The 22031-nt window shown below is 42.6% G+C and overlaps 1 protein-coding gene and 1 long non-coding RNA gene across 8 annotated transcripts in view; one reads left to right on the top strand and one right to left on the bottom strand.

Annotated features, from left to right (window-relative positions):
* The window catches only part of TUB (TUB bipartite transcription factor), a 148152-nt gene that overhangs the window by 122846 nt on the left and 3275 nt on the right, over window positions 1–22031 (bottom strand). The gene's annotated exons all lie outside the window — the stretch shown is intronic.
* The window catches only part of LOC308196645, an 89377-nt gene that overhangs the window by 60255 nt on the left and 7091 nt on the right, over window positions 1–22031 (top strand). The window contains exons 3-4 of one of the 3 annotated variants that reach the window (XR_013952323.1): window positions 6598–6797; window positions 17449–21294. This is a non-coding gene — a long non-coding RNA (uncharacterized lncRNA). Of the gene's footprint in view, window positions 1–6597; window positions 21295–22031 lie in introns of those variants that run through there. The other 2 variants (XR_013952321.1, XR_013952322.1) reach the window with 2 other exon arrangements.

A 22031-nucleotide genomic window follows, 5' to 3' on the forward strand; every position in this document is an offset into this window, starting at 1 on the left:
GGAATGCATTCCCTGTTAAATTAGTCTTGCAATATATATGTGCAGAAAACACAAATGATACTTGCTTCAAAGTGTAGGCTGGATAAAATGTTTTCTCCTTCCAGTTTACATATAGTATATTCTTTACATCACACCTTGTAACTTCACAAGCTACTACATCCAACAAAGTATGCTTCTACACCTAACATTTCTTTACATGCAAAGTTTTCTAATAGAATAATATAAACTATGAATAAAAAAATAAATAAAACCCAAAACCAAAACAACAACAACACAATGCTCATTACATCTATAGAAAACAACTCAGAAAAGTACAAAGTAAATAAAACTGTAAAGCTGGGAAAAGTAATTACTGAATGTAAATAATAATGGCTTCTATGATTACCACAATTTGCTCTTGTAATCCTTACTACAGCATGTAGAGTTTCAGGGTATTTGTAAAAGTGGTCCAAAGCAGCTCCTTCATGCATTCAATGCCAGCAGGAAAGCATGTTCGTATGCATTCTCCTACGTGCTACATATCAGGCAACAAGCTGATAAAATACCTGCTCTGTCCTGCTTGCAGATCTCCTCCGTGAGTCACAGTGGTATTTTAAAATGGATTTGTACAGCCACTAGCTTGACTTCTTTAGCTGCCCTTACTAGAAGTCTCTAAACACCATGTGAACTTCACAGTCAGACCACAGAAACAGATTGGGATACTTACAGATGCAAAGACACCATAGAAAGCAAGTCTCAAAAAGGCAAGTGGCTGTAAAGCTGTTGAATAAATCATGTTTACAGATAAAATTAAATGCTGCCATAAATAATTCTTATTTCTCATGAAGATTAAAATAAATAAATAAATAAAAGCAACAGCCAGTTGCTTCTGTAGTTTTTGTTCATATGCCTCAGGCAAATCATTAAAAAATACCTAATTCTCAGCCCAGGGGAGCAGACAATGCTCTTCCTTTGGCTTTGGAGCCAACGCACTTGCTTTTTCACTTTCTCTTCTTAAAAATTCAATATTTGTTCATGTCTGTAAGGCACACACACTGTTGCAAAATGTCAAGTAACTTTAAATGTTAAACATAGGAGATTCTTTTTTGCAGGCATTGGACAGCCTTCCTCTAAGATGACCTTCATTTCACATGAGAAGAGCCAAGCTAAAGACACACACCCTTATTACACTTCCTGGTCTTTACTGAAATTTGGCACTGAGCAGGGCTTGTCTAGCCAGGGGAATATCTATCACAAAAGAGTCCAACAGGAGAGGAAGAACAATGGGGTTAGAATTTGATGCATCTAGTAAGGAGAAAGAAAGTATTCCTTGGTGCCTCAGGCATAGCACATTCCTAGGTAGGGCCTCGAAGAATTTCAGCAGATGTGAGCAAGAAAAAGATGACAGTTTTTTCCCCAAAATGTGATAAGCGTATTTTATCAATACTCAACATTAATTCAAATAGACATTATATGTAAGGCTTTAAATCTTGAGCTATATGACCAATAGTAAATTCATATAGATATTTTACAAAAGCATAAGGATTAAACACCAATAATAATAACTTTAAGAATAAAATTTTTCTTTTATATGCCTTGGATATATATGGTTAGCATATCAGATAAAGAGGGAAGAAAACTATGAGCTGGAATCTATTGGGAACAATTTTCCATGTCAGAAATTCCAGTTTTTGCTAAGAACTCATTTTAACGAAGAACTGGAAACATTAAACGTAAGACTCCAAAGCATGTTGTTTCAAGCACCAGTGAGTCGTTTTGACTTGCATTTTATATTCCATATAAATCAAAACAAGACGTCTTGACAGCATTCTGTCAAGACTATTAGCAGTAATTAATCTATTCCCACAAAATACTTCAATTTCAGCAGGAAGCTAGAACTGTCAAGATTGTCAATGGCTCTGGCAGGAGCACTGCAACAGAAGATCTTCCCTCTCAGAGGTCTCAGACGACCGTTTCTGTGTTTATAGAAAAAATACTTTATCTGTCTGTACCATGACACATAATTTATTACTGTGGTTAGCAGTGGATAGATTTTGTATTATATACACCAGCCTATAAATTTCAACACTGTAGGGGAAGAAGCTTCAGATAAATTCATTTTGTAGTTATGTTAGTACTTGCAGCCCTTAAATATGCAGATCACAGACTTCCAAGGAAAACTAGACAGAAGCTCTACTGGAAAAAAAATGTATTCCCAAATACTAGCCTTTTCTAAATGTTTATGACTCTCTTTTCAGGCTTATATTATACAGCTTCTATCTGGCCACACAGATTTTCAACACAAATGTAGAAGACAGACATTTGGCAGCTCTTATAGGTACAGACACTTCATACTTACTGGGACAAAGCACAGTGAAAGCTTATAAATTCCACTTGATAGCCAGCTCAGCTTCTTAAAAAATATTGCTTCCTTTATTTCCTGCCCTGTGCATTAAATCCCCCTTTCCAACACACACAAGATTCAGTAATCCTGGTTCATGGTATTTAGCAGCTGCCCAGCTGTGCATTCAGCTGTGTGTGTGATGAGGTTCTCATGCCAGAATGGATTTCATTCCAAATGAGCAACCTTTGCCACCACCGTGTCAGAAGCAGCTAGTCTACCTGAAACGTTTTGAAGGTACATGTATCCAAGAACAGGGAAATAAATCTGTTTGTGCCCTCTGTCTTCTGCTCCTGCACCAGCGTATCTCTAAGACTAGGGCTGCAGCCAGACGCTTAACTGCTAGGAAGCACTGTACATACATAGGTTGCTACATGCATATGTCAAAAAGCCAGAAACAGCGCTTTTTTGTTTTCTTTTTGAGAAACATGCTGGCAATCCTCAAGAGGAGCAGGCAGCATGACCATCAATCAGGCTCAGCTGTTCTTAAACAGTCTCGTCTCCACTGAGTACTGCCTGTGCTGGACTTTATAAGAGGTTACTGTATCCAGCACAGAAATTTGAAGTGTGGAATTTGACACATTGCATCACTTAGTGAAATGCCAGGCCTCTGCAGGGCACAAGAGGGCACTTGGCGTTCCCACTGCCACCCTTGCACCCTCTCAGGGCGATGTGGGGTCCAGTGGAGGCATCAGCTCCCACCCCATGGGCAGCAGCAGCTCCGCATGCCACAATCACCTGTCATGTCCCAGCAATGCCACGCTCCCCCTCGCGTCCTCAGCCTGCATCTTTACAGTCCATACCTGTGAGGAATAAATCTAGGTAGAACCTCAGGTATGATGGGAGCACCTGTGGAGGCCTTACAGTTTTAGGATGTGGTCTTAACTCACTGCTTTCCCGTTAGAGCTGGAGGCAGCCACCTAGTCAGCAAGGCTGGTTCACTGGCAGGGAAGCAAGGTAGCAGGGCAGCTGTCTCCAGCCATGCCTGAGATGTGCCGGGCAGCATTTCTTCCACCGTGTTTTCTTTTAGAATATTCATTCTTAAAGAAAATGAATATGCCTCCAAAATATAGGACGGAGCGTAGGGGAAAAAGTCAGAGTAACATACAATCACCTAATATTTAAACTACTTTATAGGCTCATGAAAATATTGTTACTTTTTTTTTTTTCTAATGTAGCTAGTCTTATATCAATTATTCATTTTCCCACTGTACTTCAAATTGTACAATCATAATTAAATAAAATACTCAGTTATTCCATTTGACCAAGTTTCTCAACCACAAAAGAAATCACACAGCACAAATTACAGCACTGACAGAGCTCTTGAGTTCTTATCTTTGGTTCTCTCACCTGCACTCTGGATGCTGCACATTCTCTCTAAGAAGTTGACTAAGGAAGAAAAAAAATTATAGGTTCCACAGGTATAGGTAAATTTATATAGGTAAAGGTAAATTTATATAGGAATAGATATATTTATAGGTAAATTTGTTCCACAGGTGTCAAAGTGTGAAAAAGCAGCATTGCTGGAGCTATCTGGCTCTTACCAACTCTGTGAGAAGGATGTACTCCAGAAATACTCCCTTACTAGTATGGAGAGGGGCAGATGTGACGTTTTGAACCTGGCAGTGAATCATTGTCCCCTGCCTGTATAAAAGCTGTTTTGCAACTGCTACGAGGCAAACTTCCCTGAACTTCTAGTGGTTCAGACCACAATTTAAACCAAATGTTTGAAACCCAGGCATCTGGCAAGCCCAGCTCTGAAAATGCTAATGCTACTCTGCCAAACACTCAGTGCTTCCCTTATTCTGCCGGCCTTTGCCAATATTGCAAACTGGCAGCATAAAACACACAAAAAAGCATTTCGTAAGAATAACATACCCCTCCAAGCTGCTTTACTGCATCACTCCCGTGTGCCACAGGTGAGAGGAGCCATTATGCTCTCAATTCATTGCAAGGACCTCTGATTATTTTTATATTTCTCCTTCCAAGCCACTGTGTACAAATATTAGCCTTAAGTCTTCTTAATTAAGGGATCTGGAATGACATAGGATTGAAAAGCTGCATGCAGTATTTTAAGAAGGGCAAGGAATTTCAGCACTTCTCTAAATTCATTGAGGGTCTTTCAACAGGCAACCAAAATATTACTAATTCCATAAACACTTAAAATGCCATATTTCCTATTTACTTATAATATTTGCTTTTCCTTAAATGGTGTTTTTGTATCAGGGATTCTGAAGATTGGTCAGCTAAGCTCACTCAATATGAGGGTTATTATCTGAAAAACATACCTGGATTTAGCAGCCTGATGCTTTGCTTAAACAGCAACTTAATAGGAATGAGTCAGGAAACTTGCCTATTATGTAAAAAAGAGCCCATCATTACAAACTTGTTGACTCAACCATGCTTTAAAAAAGTAAATACAAGAAGCAGGGTTTAAACTAAACTCATCTTGAAAAATCAAGTCAGAAAAAATAAGCAACATATCTGCCAGATGAAGTAATTACTTCAATTACTTCAGTGACAATGAAGTAACAAGGCTAGTATCTTATCTGTTTGCTGTTTAAACAGCAAGGAAAGGATTGTCACGCACATCTGGCAAAAAGGTCTCTGAATTCAGAGATATATTTATGACAAAAGATAGTTGCTAATAACAGAAAAATTCACATCCACCATACAACAGTGTAAAAGTTCACAAAACATTTCAGAAATATCTTGATTATTTTGTGACAGCTAAAACAAACTTTTTTAATATCATCAAGTCTTAAATACAAAGCTGTGCTCTTCTGTCTGCCCTGAGATTTCTGCTGTTTGCATTTAAAAAATTACAAATTGTTTCAAGAAGAATGCCAATGAATTATCTTCAGCCTCTTCCTGATGATTCAGTAAATCACAGCCATAATGCAGCCAGTGCAGAACTGAACCTATAATACCAGTTCTTCAAAATCTAAAATATATTAAAACCTTTACCAAGGTAATGGTACTTTATAAACCCCTATAGGGTGCAGGTTTTACAAAAAAAAAAAACCTGCTGGGACATAAATACCAGATTGGTAGCAAGTCCACCAAAGGTTTTTGTTTCACCCGGGTTATCTTTCCTGTTCTTTTTTACATGGTGCAGGAGAAGCCTGGCATTTTACCACCGCCAAAGTCAGCCAGCTTGGGTTCAGTGACTTACAGCAACAGGAATGCTAACTGCTTCTCTAGATCCCACATATCCGGCTCACAGGATGCACTCCCTACCCTATGCAACAACATTTTAAAAATCATAAAATTTCTGCTGGGGCCCATGTGCCACCTGAAGATGAAAGGTGTTTGCACAGGATCTAATGCAATAAGGCTTGCAGCAAGTCTTGACAAAGTTTTCCCAATGCCCTTTAGCACCAGCCAAGGGATATGCAGCCACAAGAAGCGATAGAGGTTTGCCTTGTTTTTACAGCAAAGCATTGCTGGCTAGAAAGCACTGGACAGGGTTTGCCTTGTTTTTACAGCAAAGCATTGCTGGCTAGAAAGCACTGGACAGGGCTACTAAAAACATTGCCTGTTCCAGCAAGGATGATGAGCAGGCTCAGAACTAGTTAAATTTTATACGCTTCTGTGCTACCCTCACATTTTGATGCAATTGTCTTGATTACAGATGACAGTTTCTATTAAGGGAAAAAATGCAGAGTAAAAAAAGTTTCTGGATATGGCATGTTGCAGCAAGAAACCCCAGCCCCGTGCTAGCAGCCTTCTCCTTTTTGCTCATCAAGGCTCGACCTCCAGGGGGGGAAGGGAAAGCCTGCCATGTCATTAATCACTGCATCTTCCACATATTTTGTCCTCAAAAGAATTGCAATTAATCTGCAGGCCTCTGAAAAGCAGGAGAAGCACACCGTCATGCTTTGGCATGACTGCATAAGTGTGAGATAGTTGGACAAAAAAGCCTTTTATTCCCCCTCCTACAGGAGCCTCAGGGAATTCAGCTTCCCTTCAGTAACTCCTGCAATCTACAAAAAGCTATTTTTTGCAGTGCTGTATGACTGAGCACTTCAGAGTAACAAGTCTTGGTAACACTAACTCTTCCCATTGACAGCCGCTCTGAGGCCTTCTTATAAAATAGGCCCAAACCAGTGGGAATGGGTAGGAAAACTGCCTGGGACTGACTTCTCTGAAGTGTCACAATTGCTGGTGAGTAAAGGATGGTCAGTTTCTCATAGACCTGTTTTCTAACTCTCCAGGCAACTTGGCGACAAGGAGCACAGAGCAGTGCCAGCGACGGCTGGGACACATGCTGAGGAGCTGGCTGGCTTCTAGCTCTCCGAGCTGCCAGGGGCACACACCAGGTTTCTCATGGTGCACACTCCAGGGGATGAGATCCAGTTTCCAGATGATTGCAATGTTTGCTGATGACCATCTTCAGTCACCAAGCATGAATAAGGTACAGTTATTCAATTAAATAGAGCTTTGAAATCGTTTTAATCAGAAATTAAGGAATTATACCTCCCAACACCAAGACAGCTAAATATGATACATGTTGGCAGGTGGAGAGGAAAAAAGAGAATGCGTATGCAGCTGAATACACAAGCTGCATGTCTGGGAGGAGAGCCCCAGTTCTCATTCCCTTTGGTAACAGGCATAGGGGAGAGGGGAGGTGGGTGAACAGCATCAGCCCCTCTCCCCACCCAGACTCCTAAACGGGGAACTGGTCTTTCCTCTATATTCCTGTTGAAAGAAGCACTCAGGATGCAGTCGGCACTCCCATTCAGACCAATTTTGCAGCGAATGACAGTGCTTGAAAGCAGAGAGCAGTTTGCAGCTCTGCACATAAGCGCAAGAGGAAATTTGGAGAGAGCTGAGCCTGTGCCAGCTGCTGGAGCCAGGTCCTCAGGAGACAGCTCGGCTGGCAGCGTCTGCACTGCTGCTTGCCTTTGCACGGCAAGCAACATGTTATTTGTTATTTGACAGTGCCTGTTCTCACTTGTGCTCCACTTCAGATGGTGTGGTTAAAAGGAAAAAAAAAAATGCATTAAAAGACAAAAGCTCATCTTCTGCAGACCTTCCAGATGATGCTTCTTCAGTTAGAGAGTAAACCCTTCTGTACTGACAAAGGCCACGTGCCCTGGGAACAGGGGAACTATTCAAAGAATAGTATCTGCAAAGAGAGAGCCCTCGTATACATAGTCCCACCCCTTTTCTGCAAAAGAGCCTGTTCACACACAAGTTCCTCCTGGGGTGACAGCACACACAGTGTAAGAAGGGAGCAGAGAGTGGGGCCAGCATTGTCCTGCAATCTAAGATGCATTCCCACCAAAAGCAGGCCTTTCTTGGAAGGCTCGTGCAAACTGTGGCACACACCATCATGCCATCAGTTAGTTGCCAGTATGAAGTCAATATTGTTTCAGATTAAACTTAAAAAGTAAGGCATGCCCTGGACAGTTCCTCCCAGGAAACACAAGCAGGCTTTCTGGCCCCTGCCAATGCAGACAACCACATCCTTGTGCAGAGGAGGGCATGCCTTGCACCAGCACAGCAAGTTGGTTGGCTGGCGGAGTGGAGCCATTCACTGCTGCATGCCTACTGGGCTCCTCCTGCAGTGGGGACCTCCTGCACTCTTAGGAGGGATGTAATCACATCAGCATGTATATTTGAACTCCTGCTGGGAGCCCTGTAAAAGAGTAAAATAAACTGAGTGTGCCACCAAGGGTCTCACCAAGCATTTCCAGGTACTGCTGCCCACAGAGTCGGGCTGCCTGCACAGGGAACACTCCTCTGCCTCACTGTACCCAGGTCACAGCAAGCAAGGGAGCATGGCTCTGCAAACGGTGACATGACTACCTCTCTGTCCTCATGAACTAGGGCTTATTTCTGAAGAGAAATTAACATGACTTACCCTTTTAAAGAAAAAAAAAGCTTATTCAATATTTTAGAAGATTTTTAATTAAAAGAATAAAATTATTACTTTTTGTTGCTAAGTGATCAGGAAGTATTTCTATTAATAAAATAGTAATAAAAAAGGTCAATCATGATGTAAATATCCCCTATGATAGTGATGCCTGGCTGCAACCCTTCTGTTGCACACACAAGGCTTTCAGCACTGCAAAGCTGCACTTGCTCCACAAGGAAATACTGTTTCAGAACATGATTAATATCATGTTCATAACAGCTCATATTGCTGTGGCCAACTGTCAGATAATACACTAGTAAGACAGCACAAGTTTAATTCAGAAGGCGATTGAATTCTCCACGTGACAGTTCAGTCAGAAGCTAAACTGAGTGCACAGTTGTGAAGATCCACCTTCACTTTCCCAAGCCTCATCCACAGCTGAGACGCAACAAAAACACTTTTTTTTTTTTCTGATGGTCCATCACCAGAGATGCAACAATAGTAAACCTGGCATGAAAAGACAAGACAATGAAGTAGCACAGAAGAGGGATAAATAGGAGAGGGCTTGAAAGAGATGGGAGAAAACAAATTATCTTCCTAATCTTCATGTATTTTTAAAAACACATTTCCTGCACCAAGATCTTTACAGACCAAAGGATGAGAATCTGGTTTTGGCCAAAAATACTCATCTAGTGATGCTAAAATTCTCCTAGGATACCCAGAGGGTATCAGAAGAGCACCAGTGGAGGGGCATAGTTCACAGTTCCAGGACATGGAGGATGGCAGAGAGAGCACAGAGCACACTCATGACTCTCGGGGAGTGTCACAGAGTGAACTTCATTGTGGACCTCTAATTCTAGAGGCTTCTCATTTTCTGATGTCTGATAAGAAGCATCCCTTCTATGCCTGGGCAAGCAAAATGTGCCCAGCTGCACTTCAGACTCTGCTCTCAGCACCAGAAGAGGAGAATCTAAGCATCCTCAACCCAATAACATTCCAACAAATCCTGCAGAGTGAGGTTAGGAGTGATCCAGGCTCCACCACCTGCTCAGCCAGCACTGCCTGTTTCTCCCCATCCCTGCCTGGGCCAGTCAGCCCTCCACAAAGCCCTCCTGCTCTCCCTTTAGGCACCGCTAACCTACCCCAGCACAACTCTGCTGACAGCACACAGGGTGTTCCTTGGGGTTTCCTGGACAGGCACACACCAAAGTGCAATTAGCAGCAAACACCATTAACACAGTTTAGACTGGCTTCTGGCTTAAAGAGGCTCCAGTGCTTTTACTTACTCTCCTACACGCTCGCAAAGCCTCTCCTGGGATGAGCATCTCCCAGGCTTCATTTGTTTTCTGGGTTTGACTCATCTGGGACCTGCAAGTGATACTTTTTCTCCCTTTGTGCAGCGATAGCATCCCTTCTGCCTGCTTTGTGGCAAGAGGCTACATCACCATCAACAGATTATTTTTTTTTGTTGACTGTAACCACCTCTGATGCAAAACACCAATCAACTGGAAATTAATCACCTATTTAATCACTCTCAAGCAGTGAAGTCTTTGCTGCCCTGCTGCTTCTTTGGCACATCCTTATCTTTCTCCAAAGGGGAAAGTCAGGCAAGCAGGGCACAAGCAGGCTGCATATGTGTGGCCAACGGCCAGCATCTCCTCTCACCCCACGGGAGCTCAAAGTGCTCTCGGCTCCGTCCTCACCCACAGGAGGGTGAGGGGCTGCACCAAGGCACCCAGGAGGGACCGGCTCCCCCGTGGGTGCCTGCACTCTATTTTAATTGTGGTGGGAGCAGGGGGGAAGGGCAGCAGCGAAGAAACAACAGCTCTTGCTACTAACGTGTCAAGTTTAGTCCCTACAGCTAGTAGTGGTAAAAATACTCCTCAAAATAAACATGTAAACATATATAAACTTAGCAGAGGAAGTGACCACTGAACAGGCCTTTCAGCAGCACACCACAGACTCTTCAGACCATGATGCTTGTCCAAGATGGAGAGCAACTTCAGCAACGAGGTTCTCCAAAACACCAAATAACACTTCTTGCCTCTTCAGCAGTGTTCTGTGTCTTATATTATCAGATTATTTTTCTTTTTAAATCCATGGATTGGAGTGTGAATTCGGGATATAACAGCTCAAAAAGCAACTTAATAACAGAAATTTATCACTGGATTATCATGAATCATTTCTGTTCCTCGCCACCTTCCCCAAGACAGTAATGCACCTGTACCACTGTGGCGACTAAAGGCAGGGGAGCTAGAGAATTTAGTATGGATACCCACTATATTTCTACATTCTAGAAAAGCCAAATAGAAAATTACACATTTGTACATTCATAATATTCATTCTTATTCATATATTTTACAATATTATTTTTTTCTGGCCTCATTTCTGTTAGGTATTAAGATGTAGTCATTCTTTAACTCACAGAAGGCATCAGGAATACAACTGGGGATGGCCTCAGGTGCCCACCAGATTTCAGGAATTGGGGCCTCCAGCGCTCATAAGCACATCTGGGGCCAGGGTGGGAAGTATGAAGCTGAAGTTAAATGTCAGCCCACTACGCTGTAACTGAAACAAAGCTGAAACAGAATTTAAACAAACCCATACAGCTAAGGTGAGACGGTCCCCTCATACCTTTGCTCTTCTCTCACCTTTTCTGGCAGAGCTGGGCAGCGAGGTCATCCTTGAGCACAGCATTCAAGTGAAGGTGAATTTTAACTTAGCTGAACAAGCTTAAACTTAAAACAATCTCACTGTATCATAGTCAGTGAGATTTGATTACATATTTGAATATTTCATTACATATAGATGGGTTTTTCAATTATCTCAAACTTAAAAAATAAAAAATTATAACTTAAGACCTGCTGTAACTTCTGCAGAGAAAAATTTATGAAAAGCTTTACAGTACACGCGGACAGAATCCAAGCAATTTTATAAAACTTTTTGCATAATTTCTACACCATATTAGAAGCCTGAATCTTGGATGCTTCACAAAAGGATCATAAAAGGGCTCCTGTATTGTTCTCTGCTACATAATGAGTTGTATCACTCCCTCTCTCATTGCCTATTCTTTTCTAAGTCACCTACCTTGACTTTCCAACTACCTACACAAGAATGGTAAAGAAGACCTTAGTAAAAAAAAAAAAAAACATTCACTATATTTTCAACACCAATATACATTATTTCATTTACCGTACACAGAATTCAGAATTTTTATTCAGCTGCACTGTGACTGAGATAACATCAAAAAGGTAAATTCAGATATTACAGCTGTAGGAAAAGCAATCATATGGTAAAGAAGTGAAAGACCTGCAAGTGACTCTCCTGGAGCATCATACCACTGCTGGAGACAGCCATTTTTATGCTGCTCAGTAAGAAGGAACAATAAATGCACAAAAATACTAGCAGCTGTTCTTTGTTACAGATTCTGGAGAAACAACCAGCCAAAAAGGTAACTGATAAGATGCAAACTAATATTCCTTGCAATGTTGTTCTTGGCAAGGTGCTTAAGATTCACAGAAAAGGGACTCTGGCATGCATCTCAAATCATGCAGACAATCCCACAGTTTAATGGGCTGGGGGCAAAGTGAAAGTGAAGATAAATTTTTACCAGAAAGATAATTGTCAATGCAGAAAACTCAAGCTGAGTCAAAGATAAATGCACAGCTTCCTCTAATAAGCAGGATTATCAAAGCAGGAGCATCACTCAGCATCACCCTGCACCCACGATCTGGGGCTGTTCCCACAGCAGAACTCCTCCAGGCTCAGCAGGAATGCTTCACACAGGACAAGCAAAGAAAAAACAGCAGAACATCCATTCTTCTTAATCAGAGATGAGAACTTACCCAAACAACTGCATTTTTGAGTACCGAAACAGCAACAGACACAACTCATCTCCCCCACATACAGCATCCTTATGCTTGACTCTTAATGCAGCATCTCATTGGCATTGTGTTAGCAACTGTACAGTACAATCAGCACAAAAGTCTTGCTGCAACGGATAAGGAGAGCAAACGTGTCTGGTTTTGCAGACATTATACCCTAATTACGTTTTTAAACAACCTGTTAGTCCATATACATTTCTCAGTGAATGAATTCAGTGTAGAGATGGTACGTTAGTAAGGATGCTATACTGAACAAAACAGAGTTTAGTCACCACATTTCATCTTCAATTACACGCAGAGGCACAGACATGTTTGTTCTGGCCACACGCAGTCCCAGCCTACCTAGGAGGGTGCTTGCTAGATTAACTTTGATTTCACTTCCTCAGCACAAGACTAGCTGCAACACAGCACAGCCAGCATCTCCCTTTGCCTTATGGGCAATCCATAGCTAATGCCCAGGGGAGGCAATAAGTATCAGGAAAACATCACTGCCTTCCCACCCAGCCTCCCAGGCAAGAGGCAGCCTATTTGCATTTAATGATACCATACTTAAGATGATATATTTAATAATCCCTGTTGTCAGGCTGAAGCTCTGCTCTAGGAGCTCCAAAAATCAGGAACAGAAATAGCTGTGGCTTAGCCTCGGTTTCTATGAAAAGAGCAGCCCGTCTGCACCAGGAGACCATGGGAGGAACACACCTTCACGGAAGGTACAATTCAGACACCAACAAAAGCAATGTAATATTATATGATTGCTTATTGTCATACAAGAAACCAAATAATACTTTTACAAAGCAAACCCTTCTAAAAACAAGCGGACAATGGGAGCCAAAGCTCTGGCTTTTAACAAGTCTCGAACATCAACACTCTCAGCTCTGATTTAAGTCCTGTTCTTATTTTTTGGTCCAAATTTCCTTTTCTTGATATATATATATATACATGTGCACTAAGCAAGAGTAAATTGCCTTGAAACTCAGTTCACCTGTTTTTTTGGAAATCATTTATGTCTACAAACACATGAATGAAAATAGCCCAGAGTCTGTTATAAACATCTTTGACTGTAGTATCCAACATCCCATGCTTCAGGCTAATCCTCTTATGGTGATTAGCAGCAGACCAGAAGGGCTGTAAGGAGGGACTTAAACAGGCTTTGGCCTCAGCCTGGGTTCACAGCCCAGAGCAGCTCCTACACTTCCCATGTCAGTGGCTCAAACTGAATTCAAAATCTCCACTAATTAAAAACATCTAAGGGGTGTCTAGATAGGAGAGGAAAAATAAGACTTGCCAGAGAGAAAAAGCAGTTTATGTGGTGTGCACTCAGGATGAAAGGAGTGAAATGTTAGGGTGGAAGGGGCAAATGATGTACTTACTGGAAGAAGGTGACAGTGTGCCTGTGCCCACCAAAGAACATGCCTAGGAAGCAAACCACGGCCTTCTGCAAAGTCCAGGGCAAAATCACAGCTCTCAGGACAAACGACGTGTCTATCAGCGGTTGGGTTTCCGCCTGGGTTTTCAGTGCGTGAAAGCACCGTATGTCACACAGGCAGAGTTACCCTGAGTACCTTAACAGCCGTTGTTCACACAGTATGTCAGGGCCAGCTCCAGTCCCACTGCTTCCCAGCTCCCTATTTTTACCCATTTACCTATTTCTCACTCCTCACTAGCAAGACAAGGCTATACGTTATTTATTATTTAGAAGGCTTCATCTTCAGAAATCTGCATTGTGCAAGCTGTTAGCTCTTTATAGATTCAATTTGAGCTATCTAATTAAAACCAACTAAATCCACTGACCACACATGTCATTCCTGGTAGCTAACAGTAATTTACACACACAAAAAAAATCAACTCACCTGCTCTGTAGTGAGACAGAGCAGCTGTTTAATAATGAATAGCTTCCGATTTGCCTGCTCTCTATTTCCTCCTTCAAATTTATCTGTACCTTCCGACCAAGAGGTTTGTTCAGATCTGAATGTACTGTTTCCCAATCCAGAAAACTACATTCTGAAAATTGGATCAAAACAATCTGATCCTGTTATGAAACCTAAGTTTCATTGCTTCTTCCTAAGGCTAGCCAAGCTATCTTAAAAAGCAGAGCACTTTACTTATTCCACTTAAGATTTTAAAAATTACGCTGGAACATGAAATTAACTTTAAACAGCAAATTTGGCTTGGGAAAGCCCATACAGTTGCACTTCAATTGTACTTCATGAAAACAAAAACAACTGAGGAATGAAGTAGAAATGGTGCTTCCCTGCACAGACCAGACTGACAGAGAAGCAGAGCAAAGCCAGGTACCCTGGGGGCACCTTTACTCCCTGCCACAAGACAACGGTGGACAGACAAATTTCCTGTGTTTTGGTGAAATTTTAGGTCACAGCTCTGCCAAATAACCTGCATCTCCAGACATAGAAAAGCTACATTAAGCATTATGGAATTGGCTTTGATACTTCAGGAGTCCCAACAGAAATTGTTTTAGTAGGACTTTCAAATAGGGTATTGCATTTGGAAAAATTTAACTTCAAGAACTGTTTTGAAGGATTTTCAATGAATTCTGTGAAGACAGGAGTGAACCTAGGTAAGTATGCACAATTAACAAAGATCAAATCAATAGTTTCACATTAATATCAGTGCTACGAGTTCTCACAGGGGCAGTAAGGAAGACTCCATCCTGCAAACCACAGCTGTTTGCATTCACAGACAGCAAAAGGCACAGCACGGGGGAAGGTACTGCTGGTAGTGCATGAGCAGCAAGCAATTGGATGTTTGAGCCATCGTGGCAGTTGGCCAGAGTAACGTGGCCATAACATAACAGCACCAGGGGGATGAAAGGAAGCAAACAAATGTCACAGCAAGCTTATGAAAACAAGGATTTTTTAAAGGTGAAAGATACAGAAAGCTTAAGTGTGCAAGGGATGAGATACCCCGGCAAAGAGGAGCGCATATCCTTGAGGTGCTGAAGCTATGCTATGTTGCTATGAAGCAACACAGAAGCTATGTTTTTCGCCCAGTGGCATCTAGGCTCTGACATCCAAAGTGCTCCAACAGACCTACTTGGGCCTGGCAAAATAAAGATCAGCTTTGGCCTTTCCAAAGGACAGAATGAGCTGAGCGTTACATTTCTATTGGTGGTTAGCAGGCATTTTTGAACAAGATACAATCTAATTCTGCAAGCAGCAGTGAGAGCACAAAGTCTTTGACATCTCTAAGCCATGACGTTCCATCTCCCTCGCATGGCGCATGTATTCAGAGACTGTCAGGTTTGTCCCTCAGCACCAAGGATGAGGCACTTAGCTTATATTTCAGCTGTGGTAATGAAAAGCACTCAGAGCCTGCAAAAAGAGCAAAGAAGGAAAGAGAAAAGTGCTACCAAGAGATTCCAGAATAGCATTTTTTATGGCATTTCACACACTGCTTACTTCATGGCTATTGCCTGTTCTACCCTAAAGAAAGGCTGGAGTCATCTTTATGGTTCAAAAGAAACCCTGACCACAGGTTTTAAGCATCCAGTTTTACAGAGGCCTTAGAGGTTTTGTAGAGGTCTACAAAAGTATTGTCAAAAGATATGTATTTTGTTTCTATTTTTCTCTCCATCTTCTAAAAGAAGTCATCACTGAATTTGTTAATGAGTATTTGTTAATGACCTCTCCGAGCATGAAGAAAACATTGTCAGCATGAAGCTGAGGTAGTTTAATGTATTGCCATTCACTCTTCATATTTAGAGACTATACTGCTCACCCCACATCTTCACAAAGTAAAAAAATAGTTTTAATAGCATTTCCCTTTTAAAACTAGTTTAAATTTAAAAGTTCCTGCAAGGCTGCCAGAAAAAAAGAGAAGAGGGACGAAAATACATTTCTGTCTTAATACTAGCATTGTAGCTAAAGAAGTAGGTTGTTAACTGGACATCTGACATTTCATGTGTTTCTTCAGGGTATATGTATATATTTAACTATACAGATATATGCATATATATGGTATGTTTCATCATCCAGCATAAGAATATTTTGAAGGCTTCAAAGAACAAAAAGCTTCAGAAAAATAACAAATTTATATGTGATCATTTAAAGTTTTTCCTCGTTAAAGTTACCAATTACAAAACGTCTGTTTTTCCAAAAACTACCCATTTCCACCCCAGTGTTTTTACTCTTCACTTTTAAAATCCTTCCACAGGTCTATTCTGCTAACCACTGACTTGGACGCACACTCAACAGCTGCTCCAAGCCCCGCACTGTGCTCTTTCAATTGGCAGTCCTAAAATGTGGCTGCTTGGCTGCTTTTCACACTACAGATTTATTCCCCATGCCTTCACATTTTTTCACTTTCCCTAGATGATGCATATATTTCTCTGCTGCATGAAATATTTTGATGAAGGGGTTTTCCCTAGTCGTACATTTGTCCTCAGACAGCTTAGAAGTCCTCCTTTTCTTTATTTTCTGCTTGTTTCTGCCAGTTTCCTCCCATTGCACATTTAACCTCCTGTATTAAATATAAGCTGGTGTTGCCCCCCCCCGGCCTCCCCAGTGCTACCCATTTCCTTTTCATTACTGCTTACTGGGCAAACAGGCTGCAGTTTGTACCTGAGCCTCTGCTTCATGCAAACATTCTCCAATCAAATTGTCCTCACAATTAGCTGAAATGGTTATTAATAACATCTTTCAGACCGAGGTTCAGGAGGAGCAACTCCAGCTTCTTCACTGCAAACAGAAGCCATCTGTGCCCTCTTCCACGCTGCTCACAGCCGGTGCCGGTGCTCAGTCAGGGTGCAGGCTCCTGTCTCCACTTTGCCAGTGGTGCCAGCTCCTACCGCTCCTTTTTTTAGGCTGTTTGAAACAAGCTCCTCATGCTTCTTCACCAATACATCCCCTGCAACAAACCCCCGAAACATCTCAAAAACAAACAAGCAAACAAAAAGAAAACAAAAAAAAACCTGCTCCCAGCTTTCTGCCTTTGTTATAAGCCTACCCTAAAAGCAAACTGTGCAACCCTCCCACGGAGTGTCTTACAGCAGAGAAGCAGGCAGCCAGCTGGAGCCAGGGCGCAAGGTGGTGGCTGCGCTGTTTTTCCATACAACCATCCTCTGAAAGGACATGCTGGGGGCTGCGTGCACCTCAGGCTGTTACGGGGTTGCAGAGCACTAGTGTCTTTCCCTAACCGGAGCTGCAGCAGCTATTTCCAAGGCAAATAGGAGCTAAATTTCAGTGAGATGTGAAAAAAGCCTAAGGTATGCCTCCTCCAGATGAGGAGGCAGCAATAAAATGGGAAATTTTCTTTTTCTAGGTTCATTAATATAGATTTCAAGGTTCACAATCATCTCTCAACAGAGAGCACAAAGTCTGGATGTCCTGGAATCGTCCCCGTGAGTCGGCCCATGGAAAACTTTAGATGGGGCGCTAAGTTCTACGCACCAGAGAGGTCCATCCATTGCTACTGGCCAGCTGTGCACTTCTGTGTGAGGATTCTGTGAGAAAATTAAATGGTGGGAGCATGAAAGTGGCATCTTCAAGGCCAAGTTAACTCACGTAAGTTACTGTCTCTTTTTTTTACTATAAGCTCTTAACTAATACATTATATGCTATGGATAAACTGAAGTTCATCTGTGAAATAAGTCTCCCTTGAAAAACTCACTCTTCACTTTCTTTGTCAAGCTGCTGGCAGTGATACCAAACAATTGCTCTAAACAGTTCTTACATTCATTGTAGTTGCAATGCGGTTTGTGAGCTAAGTATGTTTAACATATTTTCTCAGGTTAGTTTTGTTTAAGAAGCTTTAAAATTTCTTCTTCAGCGAAGTGGGAACAGAAGCTTCCTCTCACACCTCTCCCTGCCAGGCTGCCACAATTCGCCAGGCAGTCTCTGGAGAATCACACACGCCTGAGGATGTGCTGCTAGCCAATGCAAAGCACTAACACTGAATGCAGGAAGGATGTGTGTGAATGCCCCTGTAGATCCTTCACTGTGTTTTGGTTTGTGGAAGAAAACATCTTTCCCAACTCTAGGTTCTCCTATGCAATTGATATTAGGACACTTTATTGTGAAAGAAAACTAAAACATGTCTCAGACTTCCAGAAAACTAAACATACAACTTTGATCATAAATTCTCTCGGTTTATCAGTTATGTGAACATTTTCTTCCGGCTTCACTTTAGGGCTGGCTGGTTTTACCCCCTTGTTCTGTTCTGCAGAACAATTTCTACCCCCCTGAGAACTTTGACCAATGGCTACACCTATAGAGGTATTTGCTTCAGGAGAAAAACATGTAAGAACACAAGCTGGCAGAGGAGAGAAGGGTGGTGGCGCTTAGGGAAGGAAATGTCACACCCCTTCTCATCTGTCAACCTACTGGGTCCCTGGCCCTGCTTGAGTGTGGGGAAGGGCTCCTGCTGGTGCCTGCAATGTTGAGGTTTCTCCCCACAGGAGGGCACAGAAGGCAGGCACCTTCTTGACAAATTTAGGTCCTGAGAAGACCTGAAGAGCCAGGTGGGCTGGAAATGCAGTGAGTATCAGGCATCAAATTAGGAGCAGCAGCAGTGGAAATCATACAAGAGAAGACAGTAGCTAACTTCTAAGAAATGCATTACCTCCGCTTAAGAGCAGACCTAGGAACTGCTATCAGCAAGAGCTCAGGGCACAACGTGCCCTCCATCCCTGGCAGCGGGTCTGTGCACAGGGCTTGAGATGGCTCTGCTGCAAGCAGAGAGGAGCTGCTCTGCCAGGTAGTCAAAGCATGCTCACTGCAGCAAACCTGGGGGTAAGAAGTGTTCCTGCTTCGGGACCTCACAGCTGCTACTTTAGAGAAGAGAAAGAAGAATTATAATTTCCCTAAGAAAGCCTTTTTGAGTGGAAGTTTGAAGGACAAACCCCATTTACGGCTTGCTGACAGCATGTCCCAGAAAAGATGAAGGTAAAGGAGTTTAAAAACTCTCAAAAATGAGATCTAAGACTGAAACCCTCTAACACCATGACCTAAATACACAGTCACGGCTTTTCAACACAGGATAATAAAGGCAAAACAGAAATAGCAGCTTCAAAAGGGAGCTGCGAACAACACTGATATCCAGAATAGAACAAAGAGATCAATAGAAAAAAAGTTTTCATCTGCCTCCAAGAGCTGAAACATCCTGGGAGTAAGTTTCCCAAAATGTATGTCCAAATACTAGTGTATAAAACCTACATTAATCACAATGTGGCAATTTGAGAGCCTAACTGCACTAAAGTCTTCCAGGAAAAGTATAGAAAGTAAACATGGAAATAAAGCAAAGAGGATAGGGGAGAAAGACTGTGAACTTATTGATCACAGCAAGAAACGTGAGGAAGGAGGAAACCAGCTGCAACATAAACCAAGGTGAAAGAGCAAGAGGGGTGTAAGGGATGTGCCCCTGAAATACAGCTCTGTGTGGCTCCTCCAGGCTCCTACCCAAGAAGGTCCTTCAACCAAGGCAGAGTGACCACTGGGCCCTACACAAAACATACATGAGAAATGGCAGGTCAGTGCCTGGGAAGAGATATTTCATTTGATGGTTTGCTTTGGCTACTGACACCACAGACTTCCCTCTTCACAGAAATTGCAAACAACAACAACAACAAAAGAGGAGACTGCAGGCTCCTATCAGAAGCAAATGGTCTGCGGTGGCTGCATGGTGGCAGTCTGAGTAAGCAAAGACAGATCAGTTATCAGTGAAGAAAAAACATAGGCGTTATTTTGGGCACCGGGACTCCAGCAATCAGACTCAAGCTGACCCACCTGGCATTCAGGGTCCTAGTATATTCACACTGAGGAAACAAGATCTTTTTTTTTTTTTTTTTTAGTTAAAACTTTTGGGTAAGAGCCTGCAGGTCACTCATTCCTTCTGCTGCAAAACTTTCCACTGCTCCTGCAGAAACCCCTTCTGGACTGGCTGTTCAGCTGTCACCCTCCTCATGCAAGCTATGTACAGTCCACTGACATCTGAAAACACTTGCAAAATCATGGAGTCTACCACTGCCTTACATAATTTCTCCAAATGCGCATAGCACGATCCCAGTCTGCAGTATTTGCCCGTATGTTTGATTTCAAACTGGTCTCCCATGCCTACGGGCTGTTAAAAATGAGTAGCAACTGTCCAGGAAACACTATCTCACTGTGGGCAGAGGACAAAAGAACAGCATTATTTTACTCTAGAAATTATCTGGCTGATGTCAGGAATCCTGAGTGTTTATAGGACATTTGAAATATCCCCAGTTTTTTGTTCAAATCACTGCCTAGCCTCTGCTTTTGGCTATCAACATTCAGAGTGACAAGGAAATTATCACTGCTCTGAGATGAGAGGAAAGCACAGACATGAGGTTGGCCTTTTAGGGAGCAACAGCAAGATGTGGGAACACCACACTCGCTCATCGGGAGTCTTTTCATGCTCTACCTGTTCCTCTTTCACATACACATTTATGTAGTTTGGGGGGAAATGAAGAAAGAAAAAAGCTTTCCTTTGCTGAAAAGAGCTGTTGAGGGGAGCTTTGTTGCCTGGTGTATCCTAATTGCCTGGGGTTTCCTCCCCTCAGGTTTCACAGTCAGCGTTTGGACTTTCTCCTCCTTGCACAAAGCACCTGCAGGAAGGAGCCACATTTTTCCCACAGCGAAATCCCGCACAGAAAGTAAAGGGGAAAACTACAGTCACAGGATCAAATTCTGAGAAACATCACAAATGTTGGATAGACTTGCACTACAAAAGAAGCCTGTGTGTTGTACACAGTGTTTTTGTGTCCTCAGAAGGAAGGGACGCAGCAATTCCCTTCTTTTCCTATGAGTTTCTGCCATCGTGCAACTTACCAAGCCCAGAGGCCAAAAGCTCTGTGCATTCCTCTTCGCCCAGTTTAGTTAACTACAAACATTTTTTAAATGATAGACACAATTTATGGGAGCCAGTGCCTGCTCCATTGGCCCTGTCCATCCAGCTGACCAGGACTCCAGCAGGGTGTTGTGGTTTAACCCGGCCAGCAGCTAAACACCACACAGCCGTTCGCTCACCCTTCCCCCTCCCTCTCTGGGATGGGGGAGAGAAACGGGAAAGTGAAGCCGGTGAGTTGAGATAAAGACAGTTTATTAAGACAGGAATATAATAATAACAATAATAATAATAATAATGATACTACTACTAATAATAATAATGTGTAAAAAACAAGTGATGCACAGTGCAATTGCTTACCACCCGTTGACCGATGCCCAGCCTATCCCCAAGCAGCCGGCCCCCCCACCCCGGCTAGCCACCCCTATATATTGTTTAGCATGACGTCAGATGGTATGGAATACCCCTTTGGCCAGTTTGGGTCAGCTGTCCTGGGTCTGTCCCCTCCCAGCTCCTGCTGCACCCCCAGCCTGCTCGCTGGCAGGACAGAGCGAGAAGCCGAAAAGTCCTTGGCCTGGTGTAAGCACTGCTCTGCAACAATTAAAACATCAGCATGTTATCAGCGCTCTTCTCATCCTAATCCAAAACATAGCACCCTACCAGCTACTAGGAGGAAAATTAACTCTGTCCTAACTGAAACTAGGACACAAGACAAGCTGCAGAAGCACCATGACGCACTCTCCCACCTTACCTGAGGAATAATAAACCCAGCATTACTATCTGAGTTTGTGGGACGTTGTAAATAAGGTAAGCATCACTAATCCTGCTTTATGGGCAGGAACGTTTCTTGCCCAGGGTTGCAAGCTTCCCCTGAGGAAGAGGCAAATCACACTAATTTGACTTGACTAGCAAAGCTCCTACAACTCACTATACCTGAGTGCAACTTCCACAAAATCTGGCAGTAACTTTGTGTTTGCAGTAAAACCCCATGGGTCACAGCAGAAATTCCACAAGAGCCCCCAGGTGAGGAAGGCACCGGCTCGCCTTGGGGAAGTGCCCACACATCTTGTTCTCCTCACATCTCACA

This window comes from Anser brachyrhynchus, assembly GCF_964034855.1.
Source record: "Anser brachyrhynchus genome assembly, chromosome: 5".
Taxonomy (NCBI): Eukaryota; Metazoa; Chordata; class Aves; order Anseriformes; family Anatidae; genus Anser; species Anser brachyrhynchus.